The sequence below is a fragment of the Amblyomma mixtum genome, chromosome 5 (genome assembly GCF_055824585.1).
Source record: "Amblyomma mixtum isolate Tamu chromosome 5, ASM5582458v1, whole genome shotgun sequence".
NCBI classification, from domain to species: Eukaryota; Metazoa; Arthropoda; class Arachnida; order Ixodida; family Ixodidae; genus Amblyomma; species Amblyomma mixtum.
The window spans coordinates 98,369,114-98,394,018 of record NC_143016.1 but is presented as its reverse complement, the minus strand read 5'-3'; the positions used below and the strand labels follow the sequence as shown (position 1 = coordinate 98,394,018).

Below are 24,905 nucleotides of genomic sequence, written 5' to 3'. Positions count from 1 at the left end.
TACAAATGTGGAACAGCAGATTTCATACAGGGAGCAATTACTCATTAACGAGACCGTCTGCCTTGTGTGTAACTATATGGCAAGTTGTGGCACCTCGGTTCTTTTTACAAGTGTGTTGGAGATATGCCTTGGGCAGTGTGAGGTATGTATACCTAGATAAATATATCTCTTTCTCCTTCTTTCATCCCTTTCGTTCCTTTCCTCCCAGCAGGACCCAGGAGTGCAGCCAAAGGAAGACACCTGGATGTCCTTCCTTTCTTCAGAGCCTTTTCCTGCGCTCGTTCTATATGCAGTTGCCGCGCAGCTCAAAATGTAGCCCGCGAACTTCCGCTGGACACCCGGACGCAATATCCCCAGCAACCATGTAGTTTTTGCACGCCGATATATTGGATTCAACAACGTAAGCGCCACGTTTCTGTATGGGACACTGGTCGTATGGTACTGATCCACATTCACCAGCGTAATCATCTCTTTAAGGGCCTTACAGAAACCGAGTAAGGTAAAGAACTGTAACTACAAAAGATTCCGTTTAACGATCCCCTAATCCCGTCGAAGCATTCTCTACTTGTTTTTCGTTGTACTCTGCAGCGGTGTTAAAATCCTTGTTTTAAGAGATGATGATGCTTTCTTTGCGCATTTAGGCTTTTTTTTTGTCCCGGCTACAATTTTTTTGTTTATTTTAACACTAGAAATTCATTTATTCGTCTGTCTTTTGTTCGCATCGCGATCGCTGTAAGACGACAATTAATGACAAACTCTAAACCGGGTACAGGGCTTCGCATATCGTCGTAACCTACAACTACACCGTCCACCTGCTGCATGAAACTACAGTCGATTACAGCTCAAGAACGAAGCGGCATGCAGATGTCCCGCAAAAGAAGCCCTGTCGATCGATTTTCATGATGCCGCCGTTAATTTGGTTAAGCCATAGTTATTCCCCTTTCATTGCCTGCCCGCTGCGATTTCACGCTAACAAGTTCAGTGGAATCGGTCAAGATTCAAGTAGGCGAATCGATCGACGCCTTTGGCGGAAGGAACTCCTTTGAGGAGCATTTGCCGCATTATACTGTAGCCCCAGATGTTCAGGTGGTGCGCGTTCCGGAGAATGTGCTGCGATCTGCAACCAGTGCTTTTCATCTGCGAAAAATGTGCGGGTGGACATATATAGAAAAGTCCGCGGTCCGCCCTAGCAGTACTAAGTTTATTTCCCATGTTTGTTATCCTTCGTGCTTCCTTGAAGCTATGAGTGAGTGCCTTGCAGGAAAACACACCGCTACCGTTCAGCGCCACTAAAGACACACGCTGCAAATTAAATGCTCTTTGCACTATAGCGGGGGCCTCACAGTGAAATATGCGCATATCAGGTACACACACCATACTTTCAACGATACGGCTGACGGGAGCAATGCGCACAGCGGGGCTAGGCGGAATGGTTGAAACATATTCAGCGCAGAAAAAGGGACGTAAGGGTTAAAAGCGGTGCTGCTCAGCCTTATACGTACCACGTCTTCATCGCTTAACATGCATCGACTGATGGGAAGTTTGGGGACAGCACAGACGATAACGCAAGTTCGCTACTATACTAACGGCACTCATCGTGTAACAGAGATTGGGCGCACCTCTAGACATCTCGCCCAAAAAAATACGTCAGATATCTGTTACCGAATTAATCCGCTGCGGGGCCTCGGTGGCTTTGGCATTCGGCTGCTCATCCCAAGCCCAAGGTCGAGGGATCGAATCTCGGCTGCAGCGGCCGCACAAAGTGCCCCCCCCCCCCCCCCCCCCCCCCCCCCTGTGTTCTACGATGCGAACGCACATTATTAATCTGCACATCTTCCCTTCGGCGCACCACGCAGTGCGCGTGCAGTTTCAGTACGCTAAACAGCACATGCCACATGCCGTGCTAATGTAAACTCAGACAATCCCACACTAAAATAAGAGTACGTCTACGAAAGCCAATTGCTACTTCTAAACCGTCGACACTGACGCATGCCCTTTCGATGCTAGAGTGAATGGTTTAATGAGGGCCAAGAGTAATGCTTTAGGCTTACCGTGCCCTCTCTTTGCATTTCCCTAGAGATTCACTACTGAAACGGCTTCCTTTTGTCGGCCAGCGCGAATTCTTTGCGGCAGAAAAGAGCTCCCTCCTCTCAAAAAGAGAAAGAATGCTAGTGCAGAGGTATTATACACGAGCTTAAAGAGCCGCACTACAACGAGGCCCATTGACGCAACCGCGTCGCCGCCTTTAATGGTTGTTTCTTCCCCACAATTCGGGGCCCACCGGAGCGGGCCGCCACTTTATCAGCGGCCCCACAGAGTGAATAACCAAGAGAAGTCAAGTAGGGGGGGTTAGAAAGAAAGTGGAGAGGGGAGGGGGGGGGGGGGTATGAGAGAAAAGCAATGGGAAAACTGTGAGGCTGGAAGCAGGCTAAACCCCCTCTCTCTTGAATGACCGACGGCGTCGGGAACGTGTGTAGGTACCTAGTTACTTCTTTCCCGCCATTCTTTTTCGTCCACAGCAGGGAGCACGAGCAGAGCTTTTCAGCGAACACCGAGTTTTTTGGGAGGCTGGGCACGTGCGGAAGAAGAGTGCAGCATCAAAGATGCCTGGGAGGCGAGGAGAGGATAATGTCGAGCGAGGTAATCCACCCTCTCCCTCGGACAGGCAACAAAGCGCACGCTCTCCCCAGTAAGAAGAGCGACGAGCGAGGCACGGGTCAGGTATCGCGGTTCTGTGTGCGCCGGATAAGCCAGCTAACTGCTTTGCATGGACGACGCTCTCTCTGCCGTGCTGGCTTGAAGAAGCTGTCATCTGCATAGTGCGTCGGGCCAGCGTCGCTGCAGCGGAGACTCCGGAGGCGGATGGAGGGAGTTCCCGCTGAGAGAACGACTCCGCTTCCTCGATGTGTACACCTCCTCTTCTCGCTTGAAGCCTTTGCTCCCGCCTCGACTGCAGGCGAAGGAGGGGGAGGATGCGGCAAACAATGCCCTCAGAGAAAGAGAGAGAGGGTAGAAAAGCGAGGGAAATTTTTGGGGTGCTCTGACTGCACATCGGCCGCCGTCGCCGCTTCTGCTGCTTTTGGCGCGTTGCTCGTCGGCGCGTAGAAGAACCGCTAGCTGACGCCGCCGCCGCCGCGCTGGCGCGGAGGAGGACTTTCTCCGCGAACGCGACAACGGTGACGCTGTGAGGATGGCAGAGAGAGGGGAGACGCACAAAAGGACAGGGGGGAACGCACGCGAGCGCGAACAACGTATGGGGCGCCCGCGCGCCCTCCGTTCTACTTCGCTGCAGCCTCCGCACCACACACCCTTCCCACGCCATTCGTACTCGCCCTCTCTCCACCACTACTACTCCTCCTTGATGATCGCGCACAGACATTACAACAAACACGTAGACACTGTTGCTGTCTGGCGCTGCCATCGGTCTCTGCCGACGACGACGCGGACGACCTCGCTCTGCTGTTGTGTGTGCAGTGACGACGACGACTACGAGGAGAGGTCGGTCGACTCCAGCGCCGACCCGCTTCCTTTCCCATTCCGTCGCAATGCGACGCGCTGCCGCTCTCCGTGGACTTCCTGTGCAAACAGCGCTGATTGTGCGGACGGCCGGGAGTGCGGCATCTTCCTCCTCCTCCTCCTCCGTCGCTTTATTTCCTCTATATGTATACTGCCCCTGCGGGCCCCATTGTTGGGCCCGCAAGGTTCGTTTGCCTCGCAGGAAACGCGCGGATGCTACGTGATTGAAAGGAGTGGCAATGAGCGCGGGATAAAAGTGGGGAGCGTGCCTTTTCGTGGGCGACGGATGAAGCGATTTCTTTCGGTAATCACTCAGGCAGGACTTGGTAATGACGCGACCTTCTCCTTCATTGATAAACGCTGCCTCGCACCTGTCTCTACTCAAATTTTAGGTGGCCCGTTAAACCTATAGTGTGCGCCGTGTCGTACACGATGCAGGCTGTACAAACGTCGGTACTTTCCGTTTATGATTGCGAAAGTATACGAAATACTCGCCGTCGTCATCAAGGATGTGACAGCTGTTATCGAGGACCGCTAAGCCTCGTGGCCTGTGGTGCTTCAATAGAAGAAGTCGCGTCTTTTGGTAAACTAATAGTAGAGATAACGTACTCGGTTTTTCCGCGAGATTTAAGTTCCGGCTGACCTCCAGCACACGGCCAAGTCAGCAACGCGCCGATACCTCGCCTATACGCTGTAACGGTTGTTCCGAAACCACTAAAACTTTAAACAATGGTCACTTATGGAAGCGACAAAATATTCGTCATGTCAGGTCAACACGATAACACAGTTTTGAGAAATTGCTTTTTTTTTTTCAGCGGCTTCAATTAGATCAGAGATTGAGTTTCCGTTACTCAATACCTTGATCCCCGAAACAAAAAGGAAAATTGTCAAAAACTGACTTTTTTAGAACACGGTTGCATAATTCAACGCTGCACAGCTATAAGCCAGTGCGTCCTACCGTCCTACCAATGTGTCCTACTGTAGTTTTTTTTTTCTTCAACAACTTAGTTGCCGTACGCTGCACCGCACACATAAAGTCGTGCTCAGATCCAACCTTGGCTACCGCGGTGTGTTTCATTTTTTTCTCTAAGGAAAAAACCACAACTGTTAATTTTGCAAAGTGAACTAGACCGCTTTCCTTAATTATTGCTGACGATATGTATAGCATTCTTTATACTAACTTACTGTCTTTATTTTGGTACATTGTTGCCTGCATGTTTGTATACCTTTTTTTCCATTGGACCCGTTACTAGCCGTTGGCTATGGGTCCGGGCAGTGTTTGCGTACATTTTTTGCAACAAAGACCAATAAATGAATGAATAAATGAATGAAAACCCCATTCCGTTGCATATCGCCCCAAACAGAGCCAGCTCTCATCTGTCAGAAATGGAGAAGACCTTCTCTGAGATCGCTCGGCGTAAAATCTAACTCTTCCGCAAACCAACAAAAAAATTAACCGGGCTGACTGTTACATCAGCAGGTCTTGCTATTAATTTTGTATGTATGCTTGAGTATGTGCGCAGTTGTATTGCTTATGACGGTTCATTTAACCATTTTAATTTTACACCCGATATATTTCTCAAAACATCTTTTTTTTTTTTTACATTAGTCCCTACATGACAGACTTCACATCTCCATTTTTATATTTTTGCAATGCAAGAGACACCGTAGTGTAGCGTCAACGATCGGGACGATCGCTCGGTGATCCCGGGTAACATGATGACGACGAAGCTGGCAGTGGCCAGCGGCCATTAAATATTCTTTTGTACATCTTTCCTCGCGCCTCAATCCTCGGCTGGCCGCCCCGTAACACTATCGACAAAATGGCAGGCGTAGAAATTTTAGTCCAAGATTTTTTTTTTGTCTGAGCTTTACAGAGATAAGACTGAAGACAAGATTTCTATACGCTCCGACTGCAGTTCCTTATTTCTTCATCTGTACTCACAAAGCACAATAGTCCATCGCACAGGACAGCCACACACACAAAAAAAGGAGAGGCTAATGAGATGTTCTTCGCCTAGCTCTTTCTTTGACAGCTGGGAGTCCGAGTGAGGCGACGTATGACATCCTCTGATGTCCTTGTGGTTGAGGAAGCGAGGTGTCAACTTACGCTTGCCCTTCTAAAGCGAACAAGCAAAATAGCCGAGTTCGGTTGAACACAAGGCAGTCAGATAAAAAAAAAAAAGCTAATGAGATGTTATTCGGGAGCTTTTTGTGTGACAGCTGCGAGATGTTATTCGGGAGCTTTTTGTGTGACAGCTGCGAGTCTGAGTTTGAGGCGTCGTATGACATCGTCTGATGTGCTTGTTGTTGAGCAGACGAGGTGTCAACTTACGCTTTCCTTTCTAAAGCGAACAAGCAAAAGAATTGAGTTCGGTAGAAGCAGCTCAAATCATGCACTTTTGTGTGAAACTTGCACAAAAAATGAGGAGGAGGAAGGGGGGGGGGGGAAGGGAGATTACGTAGTCTGTTCCGCGCTGCGTACAGACTACGCAAATCTGTGTACGTGCAACAAAACAAGAACAGCCGCAGTCGGCTGATTAATTAATTAAGACATCTTCTTTGAGCTGGCTTCAGAAGCACTCTCACCATTTATAAATCGCGAACATGCCATCAAAGAGTTGATTTGTTTTTGTTTTTTTCGTAATTCTCGTTTTTCGACGCGCTTCATTATAATTAAAGAGAAACAGGAGGAATTGCTTGTGAACAACCGAGCGCAGCTGGCACTCGTAAGCTGTTCTTACATTGTTGCCAGCGCTGCCCTTTCATTATCTGGGATAAAAACCTCGCCGTGTTGTTTTATTTTTATTTGTTTTATGTGTCCCACTCCTGTTGCAGAGCCCTGGTCCAACAAAAAAAATATCAAAAATAAGGTGGCTGGACGACGTCTGCCTCAGTACCCCGGAACAATGTACTCTCGCGATTTTTCTCTTTCACCAGGCACGTCCCATGAGAGAGAGAGAGAGAGAGAGAGATCGTTTTGAATCGGAAACGTTTTTAACACGGCTTCAGAAAAAGAAAGAAGGAATCGCATAGCTGGTCCCTCGTCATTACGCAGTAACAAACCACGCAACAGCTGCTAGCGCTGCTTCGGAAGAGCAATGCGCCTAAACTGCACTGCAGCGTTAATGGGAAGCGGCGCTCCCATCGCAGCGCAGCGCAGAAGGTACCGGGTATAGCCTTGGGTAGCGAAGCAAGCGTAGAAGAAGGTTTGGCAGCGTAGCTTGCCGTTAGAGATAAATGTCGAACCGCACCCAACGCGTCTGAGTTGTGGTGCACGGTAATTTACTGACGTCGTTTCCCGGCGGGAGAATTAATTAGCAGCTAGCGTCGGTTAGTGGAACCATGCACACACCCACCCATTCATTCGTACAACCACCTACACACACCCACGCGCATAAAGGTATTTGACGTAGCCTACGTCAAAAGTTTATAGGTGACGCGCTTTGCTTTTGAGGCATGTAGTGGAGTACTTTGGACGCCTGTCATGACAGCAAAGAAAACTCGAAAGGTGGGGATGAACGTTTTTCTGTCACCTTAAAGAAGCTAAGAGCTCGAGGCTTCTCAAGTTTCAAATTTACTAGATATATAAGATAAGTACATTCATATTAAACAAGCAAAGAAATAGGTCCCACAGTGAAACACTGCACGGGGTCTTCTTGAACTAAGCAAATTGTAAATGACAGAAACAATAACGAAGCATGTGTATAGAGTAATATTTATAATTTAATGTGTTATAGCGAATGTGATGAAGCCATAGGAAAGACAGTAAAGGAAAAGAGCAGAAAACTAAGAATAACTCGAATTGAGAGAACCTTAAACAGAGAATTTACAAGCAGAAACATTGCAAACAGTAAACAAACAGTGATATGATTGGGAATACTTGAACAAAACACAAGAATGCATATATACAAGTATCACTACAAATTCAGAAGTGCGCTATGATATTATGCTAATTTTTGAGTTAGTAGCCATTTGCAAAGTGAGCGCGGAGAATTTAATTAGGCGGCTGCGTTAAATGACTGAAAAAAAATTGACTTCAGCGCTGAAAAAAATGCAGATGAACTAAATTTAATGTCCAAAGGCATGCTATTCCATGCACTGATCAATGCGTATGTAACTGTAAAGAGGACATAATTGGTGCAGGCTTTTGCCAGGAGGAAGTTAATTCTTGATGCGAATCTTTAACATTGGTGTTAGTAAGATCTCGCCCACAGAAACGTTCATTAAATACACGATATGCGAAAACGCCTAGGTTAAATGTGACTAGGTAAGAAATGGGAAGAACATTACGTAGCCGAAAAAACACAATAATAGTGGCACCATATGGACTGAAATTAATGATGCGTATGGGCTTGGTTCTGTAAGTGTTGTAACCTTGCGATAAGCGAATGATACGCTAGACCGCAGGTTGTCATGCAGTAATTAAGATGGCTATAAATAAAAACGTAGTATAGTATTGTTAGGGTACACAAATTGAAATAATGTCGGGTCTTTAAGAGAACTATGATGCTATAAGCAGCTTTCTTCTGATGAACAGATGTATGAAGGTGAAATTTTAGTGAGAGGTCAAGTTGTATGTCTCAAAACGAACAGTTCAGCGATGCCATGATTCGTGTATTACGACGATAAGGTAGGTTGCGTGAACAGAATGAAATGAATGAGAAAAAAACTTTATTGGGTTTCCGGAAATGCGCGGGTGGTCGTCCTTAGTCAACCATGAATTGAGTTTTGTAGGATTGATTAGAGAAGCCCATTGTGTTGACACTACATGGATATGTTTTCGGATATGAAGGAAGGTGTTACTAGCCAGTGTAGTCGTGTCATCAGCATGTAACAAATATTCAGATAACGAAGCGGTGCCATAAATAACCCACTACTCGGCTCGAACGCAAGCAAACAGTATGACCTGAAGGCTTTTGACAAGGTCTATAGTACAGTTTATGGTTTTTGGGGGTTTACCTTTCCAAAGCAACTCAGGCTATGAGGGACACCGTAGGGAAGGGCTCCGGAAATTTCGATCACCTGGGGCTCTTTAACGTGCACTGACATCGCACAGTACACGGGCCTCTAGAATTTTGCCTCCATCGAAATTCGACCGTCGCCGTCGGGATCGAACCCGCGTCTTTCGGGTCAGTAGCCGAATGCCGTATACATACATACATACATACATACATACATACATACATACATACATACATACATACATACATACATACATACATACATACATACGTACGTAGATACGTACGTACAGGGTCGGTGAAAAGTTTCCAGGCCGTAGGGTCTGCTTTTGAGCCGCATGGCCAGGATGTTACATCATCACTGAAACTGAAAGTATCTCTAGAGGGTAGAAGAAGTATCGTTCTAACCTCTGAGAGCCTTGAAAGCTTTATCAGCATCATAAATGCCAGGATATAAGTATGCAAAGCAGAGCCTGTGGCCTGGGAACTTCTGACTAACCCTGTACATACGTACATACGTACGTACATACACATACATACATTAAACACTGACAGACATGCACGATTATCCTGCTGTATACTTCGCGCCCCCTTTATACGTCACTGCGCGCGCAGCAAGGGCACACCCTGGTCGACTTAACAAGTTCGATTCCGCGGCAACGCAGCCATTCTATCCTACGAGTGTGCGTCGCCGAGCTGTACACGGTGCGTCGGGAAGGCGAAGGGGGAGTCCCAAAGAACGTTCTCGCTGTCCACCGCTGCCCTTCCTTCCAACCCCCTCCCCCACGACCCGCACGATTCCAGCTGCCTTCCTTTCTCTGCGAGGCAATTTGAAGCGCGCGGCAATTTGAGGCTATCACGAACGTGATTCTGGAAGATACGCCCTTCGAAGAGTGGGTGCGCTAATACGGTTCGCTCTTCTCTACACACCCTCGTCCTCGGCTCCTTGCGACTGGAGGAGCCCGTCTGTCGCTTCCGCGCGCGCTCGCTCGCTACGAGTCGGCAAATAAGGGGGCTAGCTCTCGTGAAATGGACCGCGCGCGCACTGAGTCGCTCGCCCTCTTCTATACTTCGGCCAGCGAAATAAAAAGAAACAAAAAAAAAAAGAAGCGAAAATGAGGCGAAGCGGGAGCGAACAGTTCGGAGACGGTTCTGCTCGCTATCACATCTGTCAGCAAGCCGCTCTCCTTTAAAGTGCCTGTCCGCCGAACGCCCGTTCTTTTTTCCTTTATTTTTTTTTATTTTTAGGCTTGTCAGCTCTCTTTTTTTCTTTTTTTCTTTATGCGCTTCGTAATCTCTTAACTCCTTGCTTAAATTTGCCCCACTTACATCTCCACGTTTGCTTTGTGTCCTTGAGGAGTACACGAGGTGTTTAAGAGAAAGGCATAGTGGTTGAGAGACTGCCGTGCACTTTGCTCGTCATACGGGTGCCCGAAGTCGAATTGGAAATGAAGACGACGCAGGCACGGTTTAGTTTGACTTGCCTCGTCTCTCTTCACTTTACTCGAATGGCTGAGCACCCGGGCGTCGGATTTCGGGCTTCTGCAGAAATTCCAGTCAGCGCGGTTGAAGCGAGATCCGTCTCGAGAGTGCTGTATGCTGTACAGTCAGACAGGCGTAATGAGGGAACCATGTTCGTTCCTTTTGAACACGGCCGCGCAAACTCTTGCTTTTCTCGCGTTTGCTCTGTTAGCAGCGCGAGGTCGGTGACATCTATACCTAGTTGGAATGAGCGTGTAATAACTTCCGTGTCTTCGCTAATAGGATGCTGGTACGTTGCTATTACCTTTGAACCTAATACGCCGACCTATTGCCAAAGCTCGGTCGTTATCGTCTTTGGAGGGAAGTGGCTCACTTTTATTATTTTGTCGCACTGGATCAACTTTCGTTGATCTAAGCGCCGTCACCCTCGTAACACGCCGTACGTGGAAACTTGCGCGATCCCTCAAACGATTGAAGAAATTTTAATGTCCGCTGTGGGTTCACGAGATATCGATGGGCCCAGACCGATGACAGTCACCTCCTTTCTAACTTGGCTTCTCTGGCATCCACAAAAAGCTATTGCGCATTCACAGGAGAAGTACGATGTTCGGGTGTCTTGCTTGGATTCGCAGCTTTCCTTGCCTCGCTCCGACTGGGTTAAGGGGTTTGCAGACCAACTGCCATCCTGCACCACCCTTTCCGATTTCCGGGCTCCAGCAGAAAACAACCTGTATCTCCTGCTCGCTCTGTTAGGACCTTGTTCTTCGTTATACCGTTTCATATCGTTTCCAAACGTCCAAGCCGCGTTTCTTATCACGAAAGCGGCGTACACCTTCAGTGCTTCTCAACACAACTGAGCAGAACGCCGGTAGCTCTCGTCCGCTACACAGAAAAGCGCACTTACCAACTGAAGGTCCAGTATTGTATAGCCAGAAACATTTGTATATCTATCTACAGTACACTAAATAGCCGGGGCATTCTAGGAGGAAAAAAAAAGGTAGGGGGCAGCTCAAGAAAGTACGCACAAAAAAGAAAAAGCGGATACGCAGCAAGGTCTACCGATGCTACAAGCATTCCCTGTAAGTAATCTCACTAATTATGACTAATAACTCAAGTGCGGCGATGAATAGAAAATGAAAAAGGGAAATCGAAAGGCCCGCATTGACGCAAAAAGCAGAACACCTGCTCCAGGAAGGAGAGAACGGGGGGGAGGAGGTTTTGAGGAGGTGTTTTCTGAGAGGAACGTACACTCTAAGCAGAAAGGAGTAAAAAGGAGAGAAACTCCCTTTTATAAAAGGGAGTGCGCTACACTACAGCTTATTCCCTTTTTGCTGGCATATAGGCATACTTGTATTTAGAGTGCACACAGTGCACTGCGCTTGGACACCGCAAGGCGGGGCAGCCGATATGCGGGTGTACGCAGGGCGGTATACCGTGCCCAGCCAGCGGCAGAGCACGTTGAGGCGAAGGTCACCTACCATTGGACCAACTTCACAGCACAGGATGGTGGACCACGCCCATTTCTAGATTAAACGGTAACACGAAGTCCGCTACACGGTTGGCGCTACTGTTTTACGAGCGTCACAAAGGGAAGAAACCGGGGATTTCAGGACTGAGTCCGTAGTGTGGTTTACGTGTAAACCCTGAAGCATTAAAGAAAAATGAACGCAAACAACGAAAACGATGAAAACAAAAAGGATCTTCCACGAGGAGAACCAAAAAGAAAAACAACCTAAATACAAAGTTGACACGCCCGGCTGTTTCCACCGACCATCTGAAGCTTCCTGTCTGAAGAGGAAATCAAAGCTTTCGACGCTTTGGCCACCGTCTTCCCTCAACAACTTCGCCGCGCCACTCAGAAAAATAGGCAATACAGCCCTTGCTCGCGCTTTCTTCCAACCAAATCCAGAATCCAGAAAAGAATAAAAGAATTTATCTGTAGAGTGGCGAGTTGCATTCCTTTCCGTTCTTCCTTTCTTTCCTCTTTTATTTCTTTGTTTCTAGTGCCGTGTGCAGAACGTATGCCCTTTCTATTTTACAAAGCTATTAGCGAACGCTTAGCATACGCTACGCAGCAGTCCGAGTAAAACCGTTGTGTTTTAACAGGGGAAGCACTCGGTGATTTAAGATTAACGAAGGAGGCTGGTTTAGAGAGGCTTTACCGGCTTTTAACCACGGCTCACTTATGTCGCGGTTCAAGTAAGCGAAGCGCACGATCGAAACAGTTTACTTAGTAAAAATGGAGAGCCAGAGTGGTTACACGTACTCGCCACTAACATAAAGAAATCGAGTTATGGCGCAAAATCAAAGTAAAAAAAAAGCACTTGCGTCAGGGAACTGTTCATCTACATGTTCTCCCCTTGTTCAAACGTTCTTTTCTTTTTTTTCACTCATTAGTTATAGTAATTACAGCGACGGTCCTGTAATAATGATAACGGCGCTGATGAGCCGTATATCTTTAGGGACACCCGCCCCCACCGTGGACGGCGGTAACGAGCAGATTAAGCGGGAGATAAAGGCTATGGCGAGAGAGCGCATCGACCACCCTGTTTACCATTAAGACACGCCATGAAAAGAAAATGTGGGAGGCGATTCGCCATTACCACCACAAAAAGTGCCTAGCGGAGGCCTATATCTGGCCCGAGGTACAGGCTATAAGATGCGCCAAAGGGCGCTAAAGGTGCCAATAATAGAGCGAGGAAAGCGAGCACGTATTCTAGCCCGCCTAAGACAGTATAAAGGTCAAGCTGCGCCAGGGGTTCTTGTAATGCGAAACTGCATATACGCTGCTAGGCCCTTAATTCAGCGGAAGGACATTCAGCTGACAGCGTAGTTTCTGCAGGGCTGCCCGGCAAGACGTGTTCCTCAGCGCCACTAGCAACACGACGTCATCACCCTTATAAAAATAGTCTGTAAACTCTATTGGCTACCTAAAGATATCTCCTTTTGTTTAATCATAATCTAAATTCTTTCTATAGACAAACGTACGCTAAAATTTATGGCCGCAAATTTATAGATTGGCTACAGAGTGTCTACGGGATTTGTATTGTCTATAGAGTAGTCTAAAGGATGCGTTTCTAGAAAGTCTATAGACTTTATAGACAGACTGCTATGGACAGGCTATCGGCTGTTTAAAAAATTGGCAGTGGTTTAGCTCTGGTTAAACCTGGAGGATTGCGAAAGCAACGAAGAGAGAGAGAGAGAGGCGATGGAGAGCGCGCGGCAGCGGCGGCGGCCCCGGCACGCTAGCTATGCGCCGCTACTGCGCATGCGCAACTGGCGAGCGCGGCGACGGCACCTCTGAGGAGGCAATGCTCTGAGTCACCCGCGCAGCGACAGCGGCAGCGCGCCAGCTGTGCGCCGTGTGACGTCACTGCTCCTCGCGCATGCGTAGCATGGACTTTCGTCAGCTCCGCGAAATGGCTCGGCGACTCGTATAGTGTTGCTTTCGCAACAGAAGGAGTAAAAAGGGAGAAAGCTGTCCTCTAGTGCACTTCATTTTATAAAAGGGAGAGTGCTAGAGGGTAGCTTACTCCCTTTTCACTCCCGTATTGGCGTATTCGTGTTTAGAGTGGTAGCTGGCGCCATCTCTGGCCACCAGGACGCGGCAATGCTTTGGTGGGAGTGCATAGCCGCCCGTGCTGGGGGCGTTCGCAAACGCTTCACGCTGGTCCGAGCTGCGGACGCACCTCACAAATCAAATGGCCGGCGCGCAGACCGCCATTCAGCGCGACGCTGAGCAAAGACGTCTCAGATTTGTCGTTGTGTGTTGTCCTCCAAGGCGTACACTGCGCCCGAGGTACACTGCGCCCGAGGGTGCCGGAGCTTTACGACCGGCGCCAGCACACTGGACGTGTTTATCGATCAGTCGGCGTTTATTTCTGACGCCACGAGCAGCAAGGAGGATTTTCTGGTTGGTATATACATGTCTCACGGAACAAGACTAAGAACAAGCCGACGCACAAAATGACGAAGGTAAACAGCTGAAGGGACGTACAGATTGAGCACTGAGATAAAAGTTTAAAGGTCGAAGACGTGTACTGTGACTTCCGAAAAAAAAGGAATCGATGCGTTTAACAACCATATGGAATAATGTTAATGAGTTCTGACATGTGCATACGGGCATTCGTAATAAATTTTGTATACCCAGCTCATTTTAAAACTTGGGTGATGGCTTTCCAAAGAACGAAAGTATACAGGATCATTACGAGGGGTAATTGCTTTTTGTATAATGCTACCCTTTGCTGCATGATGCTCAGCGAGTTCGAACAGGCCTTGGTAGGAGACATTAACCGAATTGATTAGGTAAATAAGTTTGCGTCGGTTGCTTGTAACGACGCGAAACCGATTCGACAGTGCTGGGAACACTTAGTCGTCAAGTAAACGTTGTTTAAAGAATCGTGGTAAGAGGCATTTGAGCCTACCCGTACTGTCTGAAAGTAGAAACGCATTTCCTGGAGCATAAGACCACCAAAAACTCTCTAACGCTTCGGTGGTCATAAGCACTGTTGTCTCAGCAAAATGTTTTATGGTTTATGGAGGTTTAGCGTCCCAAATCGACTCAGGCTATGAGGGACGCCGTAGTGGACGGCTTTAGAAATTTCGACCGCCTGGGGTTTTTTAACGTGCACTGACATCGCACAGCACACGGGCCTCTAGAATTCGCCTCCATCGAAATGCGACCACCGCGACCGGGATCGAACCCGCGTCTTTCGGGTCAGCAGCCGAGTACTTGTTTGAGGGAGTTGCTGAGGCCGGCGCATGGGAAACTCAACGGCTACAATAAAAAGGGTTGTTGACTACCCGTTGTCTCTGCCGGCTATGCGCAAGGGTAGCGCATAGCTGCAAAGCGCTCAGAAAACATTGTGCGGTAAATGTATCATGTGTACATGTCTTGCAAGAGCATAGTCAAAGCATAAATATCGCTAATGTTCTCCACATCCGACCACAAAATGTAGGTTAGTTCGAATATTTGAAAATTTCGAATAGCGAATCGAATATCCTTCATTCGATTTCTCCAACGAATCAAATAGTGCATGTCCTAAACTATTCGAAACGAATCGAATGTGTCCTGAAGTTTTCGAAAACATTTCGAATAATTGATAAGAAGTTCGTATACGCCCCCCCCCCCCCCCCCCTTTTTTTTAGGCGACTGTTCCAAAAACAGGAACAGCACCGACGTTTTGTACCATGCTGTCACGATCGGTATAACGCTCATACATGGCCCCCGAGATTGGACGACGCGGTAGGGCTCACGCAGGTTCAGCCGCCCCTTCCCTGATGTTGATCTCGGAAACCACGTCCCGTACGTAAGTCTCGACTGTCTCATGTACTGAGATGCGGTCCTACATCATTCTCTTTTTTCATGATTAGCAAAAGGTAATTTTCCTCTGCGTATAACTTTAGAGTGATAGAGTTAGTATACTTGCGACCACTCACGGAGATCACGGTTGACTCTTGAAAAGGTATATCGATAATTCCATACGTAATGACGCCGTAAGCGCCTTCGCTGATTTGTATTCGATTTGGTTTTAGCTACGACATTTGTAAGCGATTCGGTAGCAAAGCTATATTTTTCGTATTCGATTCGGTTCGGAAAAAAGTACTTTCCGTATTTATTTCCGTGTTACTTTATTTGCCCCATATCTACAGGCCACCAAGGTGACGTCAGAAGTGATGCAGTAAGCGATGGCTGATACTAAACGGGACCAGCTTTAACAAGACGCGGGACAAGAAAAGGGGTGCAAAGAACGGCCACGGTTATAACTGATCTACTGATGTATTTTTCTGAGTACGTACTCTTGGAAGGACTTTCTGCACAAGCCCGATGGAGTGCCACTAACAAATGAGCTGTTCGTGCCGTTTCGATACTTTCTTCTCTTTTCTCGTCCAGCGTCTTGCTGCCGCTGTTTTTTTTTTAATGTGTCAGTCATGTGCCAGATGGTTCAGCTGTCTGCTTTATTCAAGGAGTAAGACATCTGTCAGCCCGGCTTCAGTATCAGAGGTAGGTGCATACCGTAGCGAAGACAAATGAATTAATTGGAAAATGAACCTCTACAAAATGCTGCCCTAACTTTCTAGCTTACTACTGCATGTTCAACGCTGATTTGTCCTTTCTTCCATGCTTACTGTGGTGGTGGTCACAATGTGGATAATTGTGGTACAAAAAAAAAAAAAGCCGCACTAAGTCCTTAAGCTCCGCCTGGAGGGTATGGCGCGAGCGCATTAATACCCATATATGAGGTAGTGGACGTTCTCTACTTAGCATTCATATATATATGGGCGCCCTCATACCACTCCTGGCAGAGTGGGGCAGTGATTAAGCAGTGCGCCATTGCCCTGCGATGGCGGGTGCTTCCTACGCCAATACAAAACTTCCTTTTGACACTCTATAGACTGTCCATAGACTTCTGTCTATAGACTGTCCATAGACTTCCGTCTATAAAGTCTATAGACTTTCTATAGATGAATCCTACAGACTAGTCTATAGAGAATACAAATCCAATAGACAGTCTATAGATAATCTGTAGATTTGTGGCCATGCACTTTTAGCAAACTTTTTCTTTAGGAAGGCAATAAAGTCTGTAAAAATCTGTAGACTGTCTATAGACCATTTTTATGAGGGCAATGGAGCTTGTGCGGCTCAAGCTGCTCTTCCCGAGCAACCTCTCGTGAACATTCATTAATTTCTCTGCCCCCCGCCACGATGGGCAGTTAGCTCAAAATAGGTGGCCCACCTAGTCTGTCGGAGCGGTTCAAACAGTCGCCGATGCTGGACAATTTTTTTAGACACGGAGGTATCAACGCTTTCGAATTAAAAAAAAATAGAAGTCAGGCTATGGCCACAACATAGATTAATACGCGAGCTACGTTACGTGGCTTACTTCGTTGAAACTCAGGTTGCTAATTAAAATTTGGTGAGATATGTGAGGCTAGATGCCCAGTGCTTACGCGTACCCACCGGTTTTGCAGTAGTCACAATGCTTTCCACAGGCCTGGCGAAGGCTTCTCTGGAACTAAATTCTCGGAAATATAGGCCGCTGACCCCACCTTCAGCAAGCCAAACACAGTTCTTATAAGAACTGTATTTAGTTTGCGAGCTCCATGGCTATACGGCGCCTTTTGCTCAAGCTGCTCTTGAACGATTAAAATCAACTTTTCATGACTGAATTTCTGTGAGGTACAAAACTTCCATCGAAATACTTCAGTGGTAAAGAGTAGGGCTCAACTGCTCAGCAAAACTTTTCACGCGATGACCCGGGTTTATTGCCTGACGGTTAGCGATCGACTGTAGAAAGCAGGTTTGCTACGCGGCTACCACGGACCTGCTAAAAGCGTCCTAGTTCTTATTTTGTTTTACTTTTGGTAATTACTGCATGGTGCGGCAACGCGTCCGTGACAGGCATGGCACGCGATCGGCGGACACCTGAGTCTGGCGTTGCTCGCAACCTGTCCGTCACTATTCTCAAGGGATTTACCTTAATTGGGGAAATACAGAGGGAAAGTTGAAAGGAGTACGACTAAGGGAGCTCAGGCGCACGTGGAGATTGCTTTGCGGTGACAGGTGTCCAGTTTCATGAGCGAGTGTGCGAATAAAGATTAAAAACCGAAAGAAATACGGAAATGAACAAAAAGACACGAAGGCGGGATAGCAAACGTGAGCGTTGCGTAATTTTTTCATTCGAAAAAAAAAAAATGCTTGACCGCTTAATCCACTGCGTGCGCTGCAAATTGCGTAATCCGGCGAGGCACCAACATTTCGCAAGCCCGGCTTGTTTCTGACATCACATTTTCGAGCCTATGTTACCTAGCTCCTTTTGTGAAGTCTGTAGGCCTGAAATGCCAAGAAATGCACGGGCAGTATTATAGCAAAAAAGTCACAGGAAACTAAGGGATGCTTCTATTATTACTTTAATTCGCAATTTCAAAAAAAGCCAGACACTTTATCGGCATTTTGTTTCGTTTTTTTTTTGTTATTATCAGTAAGCGGTAACGTGACTAAAACTGCAGCAACTGCAATCATCGTTGTTTTTGCCATTGCCGGGATTTTGCTGCATTGCAGAAAAGGTTGCAGAGAAGTTCGTAAAGCTTTCTCTGCAAGAGGGGAAGAACGCATAGGGGCGTTTTGTGATGTAAATAGGAAAGTAGACGGAAAAGGCTGTGCATAGATTCATACAGCACCAGTTTGTACAGGTATATGGCACTAGAGATCCTCTTCGCGCGTTATGCAGGTGAAAAAAAAATAAACATGAAATCGCATGCTAGTGTGCGGAACAAGCTGGCAGCAGGACCTGTTGGACGAAGGAACCGTGAGCTGCGCCAATTTTTTTCCTGTTAAAGAAAAAAAGATGCCGTCGCTTATGCCAATTCTGTACCATTCCTTATTTTAAATTCGCAGGTGCACTGGCTGGGATCTCTGTGTGTGTGTGCAGAAACCTTGCTTTCCACGCAGCAGCGTGAGAATTGCAACAGAACTCTCGCCCTTAATTGTCAAGAAAACAAAACTGTTTGAAAATACCTCACAGTCCACCTTTTTCAAACTTTATCATTTCACTCCTTTACAGAAACGTTGACACAGACGAGCAAAGAAAAACAGCTGGCAGTTATTAGATTCGGGTTATTATTAGCTTCCTCTAAAGGAAAACAGCCGGCAAAACTTTTCGCATTTTCTCCCTCTAAACTCTATACTTCCACCGCAACCCCTTGCGAACGAGATATTCATTACTGCTCCTCCAGACTTTCTGAGCGTTTCGGTATTTCCTGTTACCGTTCTCATTTTTTTTTTCCCCGTGACGTCCATGCGCACTCAACGATCACAGAGGTCCCGAATGTTCGCTGAGGTCCCCTAACGTAACCGGGCGCGGTTATCGTAATCTGAATATTGCGTCGCTAGCCATCATGATTCTCCAGTTTTCGTGCTCCCAGCTATCAGGGAGCTGTCTTGAGTAATGGATGTCTTTGGGAATGGCGCTTTGGCTGTTCGAGAGAATGCAGATAATTTTTGTTTTAATCGGCCCGAAACGGGCAAGAATGGTGGTCGGGGCATTTTGTGGATTCGGGGGGGGGGGGGGGGATTGAGAGGCTTATTCGTCACTTCCTTGGCTTCGCTGTGTCGAGAAGACCGAAGACGAAAACTGCACGAGGGTTAGACGCACGAATAGTGTTGGAACATAATGGCTAAGAGTGGCAGGAGTCACTAGTCATTCGAGGGCAGTGACACAAAGCCTGCGGTGCCATTCGCTGCATGCTGCAGATAATTACAATGGACTGCATGCCTTTTTCTGGAATTTGTGAGGCTTTTGCCAGTGTGACCACTGACATCCTCCTTTACAGCATACCTAACCGTCAGGTTTCCTTCAGATGCTTAACGGACAAATGATTTTTAACTGCCTTTGGTTTTAATCATGTATTTTTCTAGCGACGCTCAAACACACTGGGTTGCGATTCAGTATGCACCGAGCTGACACAAGCTTCATTCAAATGGCGCAGTCATCTGGAGTGCGAACGCGAAAGTTTTGACAAAAAGCTTTCAGATCACTGCTGCGACCCGCACTGGAGCAATGCGAAAGCAAAACGTCCACATACTATATCGACGTCCGTGGCTGTTCTGACGTCCATGTACTTTATCGGCGTCCGTGGCTATATTGACGTCTAAGTGTATTTTTTCGCGCTTAATTAATTAATTACACTTCATGAACCAAATTTTTCTCAAGGCAAAATTTTATCACACTCTATCACAATTACACTTTCACATATTTATCTTAAGAGAACGACGTAATCGTGCGGACAAAATTCGCAGATTTTGCGGCCACTTTTCGCAGACGTGACATAGCCGTATGACGCGTTCGCATTAATATGTCACCGAATGCACAATGTTGCAACCCGTTGATACAAATACCCACGAACTGTCTGACAGACTTCTTTGAGCCTGCAAATGAGCACGTCAATCTAGTGGAATTACGAGAAGACTAATGTGCGGAGATACGTGGTTCCGAAAGTGTCTTGTCCTAGCTGACCGCGAAATATGCTTTTGAGCACGATGAAACAAGCACGTGGTCAAAAGATAATCCAATTTCACTCCGGGGAGCACGTGTTGAAAAATTTTTGACGTCGCCATTCGATCGCTGACAAAGTGTGCGGAGACAGACTAATGCACCAAAGATAGATGGGCCACTCAGACAAAAATTTATTTTTATAACAGTCTCAAAATTTTCTGTAGAGAATGGAGGAGGAGAATTTTTAAGCTTGTTTCACTCCCAATTTGTAGAAGCCGACATTCTGATACTCAAGCACTGCATAGCAATACATAACAGGCCCGCAGTTTAAAGTACGCTTCTTCGGTTCTTAAGGACTAATCAAACAGGAAGACATCTGTGTGATGGACAGCTAGCTTAGCGTACGTTACAGCACTCTAAGCCAAGCCGAAAATATTTTTCAAAGGACGCTGTTTCCTGGTTGATTGTTTTAACCACGACCACATTAGAGCATTACTGCAACGAGCTTCATTTTGACTAGTTATTTTGCATTCGTTGCTCAGTCATTGCGAGTACTGCAAAGGGCAACAACCGTTGTCGACATTTATCATTCATTCACTACATTTAGTATTCATTCAGCATTATTCATTCATTTTCCTAGCATCTCTTATACCCATAAATTCTAGACAAGCGCATTTTTCAGCGCAAAGTTGTTTATGAACACAATTTTGGCATATCATGAGATGTGACTATAAGAATCAATATGTCCGCCGATGCCCCCTAGGCATTCTTGTAGTTTTCTACTATTTATCTTCAAAAACACATCCAATTAGTTTTCTTCGAAAGTATTGAATAGTCGTTGGAAGCGGAAGGCAAACTTTAAAAGCAAGATTTTCCTTCGCATCAGAAGATTGAACAGTTCCCATCAATATGTTCCTAACAGTATCCTACAAAACTCCATAGCTGCCTCGCAGTTAAAAGTGATGTCCAGGAAAGCTGGACCTGGCACGTACATAATTTATGTACCACGGGGAGTAACCGCCTGAATTGTAGAAACGAGGACAATTCGATGTATAAAGCTTTTAAACATTACAAGTTGCATACACGAACATTTTGCGCGTGAAAGTCGCAACAAGCGAAATGCTAATAGACTCCAATGAATTCAGCGACATCCCACAACTTTATTCGAGGCACAGGATCTTCAAAAGAAGTCTCCGGATCAAAATTCTTGTGGGCCGTTTATAAACCATTCTGAGGGCACGCACCGTCCTTGCTGCAATGCACCTCTTCTCTTAAAGAAGAGAAATGACCCGAGAACGTCGGCATAACGGCGTCAAATTCCCAGAACTGGGCGTTTAACGCACGGCGAGAAAGTGTAGAAAAACAAAACAAAAAGAGGAACACACCGAAGCGATCATGCAGCACTGTTTTCCCGAACACGCCGGAGGATTTATTTCAATTTTTTTTATTTCTTTGCGGCCTCACCAAACTTCATTAGATAGCTGCTGCTGCGCAGCTTGGTTTTCAGCTTATTCCCTCTTTTCTTCCGTTTTTTTTTATTTAACGAGCGCGCCTCTAATGTTCCGCGGACAGTCACACGGGGTCTTTGGCGAATACACACCAGACGGCGTGCATGCGACGGGGCCAGATTAATTCGGGTCTCGGGAGGCGTTTAACGAGCCCCGAGACATCGTCTGCTCATTGCACGCTGCAAGGTCTGTCGCTGACTTTGCAAAATCTTTCTTTTCTTCCCTCCCCCCTTCTCCCTCTCTTTTTTGTTAGCTTTGAACGTTCTTTTGTTTTTTTTTTTCATTATTCTTTTCCGGTAGCGGCGCTTTTTTTTTGTTATTAAACCGTAACTGCCGCTAGGTTCCCGTGCCAAGCGTTTAATCGGCGATGACGACTTCTGCACCAGGATCGCATACGAAGCGTCCGTAACCAAACGGTTTAAGCAATTCGAATTTCTTCCAGGAAAGCGCAAAAGTCGTTAGAGATCCTGCGAAGTAAGCAGTGTATTTTTAAACGTGTTTCTTTTTCTTTTTGAACGCTTACAGCTTTGAACGCTTACGCTTACAGCTTTTCTACTCTGAGCAAAGAAACACGCACACGCGCACATGAAGGAACGAGGCTTAGCGTAGATTAAAAATGAGAAGACTAGGGGCTTTCGTCAATCCATCCTGCTTTTGACGCAATCTCGTAAATAAGTAGTCGCCGCGCGCCCGAAGCAAACGCTGCGACTGAGTTCCTTTCGGAAGCAACAGAAAACATACGCTCGCAGAAGTGGCATTTTAGGTGGGCCCTGATTAAATCATGATTGCAGGGACGGCGCGCGGTGACGCGGATGTCAGCGTGTACTGCAGCGGGATGAATATACATAAGCGAGATCACTCTGCCGCGGCGTTGGCCGGCAATACGGATTCTCGAGCGACGCTCGGTCGCTTCAGAGACAACGTGATCACTTTGTTGCGGCGAAGAGGAAATGTTCCGAAAGGCTATACGCAACGCGCGAAAACAACTTCGCTGTTTCGTTTACAGACGGTCCGGCGAAGTGGAGCTACTTGTAAAATGTTGCTCAGGTTCTTACATAGCATGTTTATGTCAAAAATTTTCTGTGACCCGGAGTGGAGTGGGAGACAAGTCTTCGTGCAGAATTTATGGGCTGGATCAATCGGTATTGCGTATCTTCGGCCTCTTCTTGCAGCATTGCGCTGCTGTTTAATTATTCCTGTAAACACACTGTACGGACAAATTAGCTGTTATAGCAGTTAAAAGGTAGTAAAGCTGACCTCAATCGCATTCCCTTAAAGCGGCACTGTATGCTGCTTGCATTTAAAAGAATCCTCCCAATGATAACTAAGTCAAGTCATTATGCTTTGCAGTGGGAATATATGCTTTCGTTGCCAACAGTAAGCATTCTGTATGTATTTAGTGATCTAAATCCACTACTGGACTTAGACAGCATTCCTTCTTCATTTCTACATCTTCTCCATTTTTACTCACATATAAACTAATTCGTGTTCAGAGTGCACTGGCCCGCCTTCAACAGCGACTTTATACTTCGTGTTCTTGTGACTGAATCTAACGTGCCACCATAATTGAGTACAATTTCTTCTGACGCTTAAGCCTTTCTTCAAAATTCTAGTTAATTTCTCTCGTTCATTGAATTCAATTCGCACGCGAATACTTCCTTGGCGTACTAATTTATCAGCCCGCAACCTTTCTTTTCTTTCCCTTTCGAATATTCACTTCAGCAATTCGACAATTAAGCGGGGCACGCAAGGCGACTATGCACAGAGAACTGACGACAAGTCCTACAGTGCAAATGCACACGAGTCTTTCTAATCTTTTCAGCCCAGGATGGACAGGTTCGTGTATCAATCTGCCCTTAGTTGCTTCCAGTTAACTCACTCAAGCTATGTAAAGCGCCGGACGGATTAACTCAGTTAGCGAATTTGTCATTAAATGGGGAAATCCTGGTCCTCTGTATCATTTTTCATATCATCTAGTTTATCGCTTTTCCACTCTTTTCCCAACATTTCGGTGGAGAATAAGCGAAGCTTATTGACTGAGCCAAGATTGGCGAGGCTCTTACCATTAAGACCACACAACTTAACGCGTACTAATTGATCTGCTCAAATTCAAGTTTCGATCTATAGTAATTTTGCCGCTAAATACGGAAAATATCGTTGTCGATTTTACGCGCATGGTTCAACTGTCAGACTTAACTTCCCCTCCCTTCCAGCTTCATTCTATCTTGCTTTCGCGTGTTGGAAGGGCCAGCATTTTCGCTAATAGTTTATTTTGATTCCTATCTTTTTGCTTGCCTCTTTTATAACGACCATAAGCTGAACGTTTCCACCGTACGCCTGCTGGTGAAGGCTCGATAAGGCGAGAAAACTAGCTAGGAATTAATTGCTATATTTACTCTGAAGGTCGAAAGATAAACTTGAAGGAAATAGTGTACAGCTCAAGGATTATATACAAGCAACCAAAAGCAGGTGACAATACACATTTAACAGGCACTTACACCGAAATAAGATTTAACCGCGGTTGCAGAATGAAAGCAAAACTGAACAGTCTCATTGCAGCGACCAGCGTGCCGATGAAGCTCCCCGGCAGAGAGTCGACATCAGCTTGTTTCCGAAAACGTCCGCGCGGCGGGCGCTTGGTTGGTGAATCACGAACCGCCGCTAAAGCCGGGTAAGCCACTCGTGGAGCGCCGTCTAAGTGACGACGCTCTGACAGAGCCACAGACGAAAGTGGGGCTAGCCTTTTCCCCCCTCAGAGTTTCATCCAGCGCTGAAAACTGAAATCTTGACTTAATGCGTTCGCTGCCTATGATTTGCGGTTTCGTTATATGAGTCAGAATTAGAAACAGCGGTTTAATAAATGCCATAGAGAGTACAAAAACCGTCCGAGGAGCTTTGCACCTTCGGAAAACAAAAGTGTAGCCAGTGTTTATTGCGTAATCTACTCAAAGTTATCAAAAACATGTAGAAGTATCGAAGGAATAGTATGTTTGGATAGGTCGGCATAGTTTATATTGTCCACTGAGATGTTAGAGAGTTAGTGCGCTATTTTCCTTTCTTCGAAACTAATTTTCACTTTTTCTTTCATAGTTTACAATAAATGCGTGGCCAGAGCTTAAGACTCGAAGAAATTGGGATGTTAGGTGAGAACAGAAGACTTCCATGAAAAAATCACCGTCATCGTAACGCAGTTCATTAGAAAAGTCCTACCGTGTTTTGAAGAGGAATGCGACGAAATCGTACATATATCGTACAGTATGCAGCGCGCGATTACACTAAAACGAAATAGGCTTCCGAACTAACACGGCGAGGTTTTCCCTCCGCCGCAACTTTACGGAGTTTGTTTTTCTTTCTTTCTTTCCGCCATTTTCACTGAAAAGACTGGTATTGACAGGGCGCATTTACCGGCCGAGATTCACCTGTGCCGGCGTTCAGCACAG

The 24,905-nt window shown here is 46.5% G+C and overlaps 1 protein-coding gene across 1 annotated transcript in view; it reads right to left on the bottom strand.

Moving 5' to 3' along the window:
- Nucleotides 1-24,905, bottom strand: part of LOC149343135 (chondroitin sulfate proteoglycan 4-like) — a 150,456-nt gene that overhangs the window by 124,720 nt on the left and 831 nt on the right. The gene's annotated exons all lie outside the window — the stretch shown is intronic.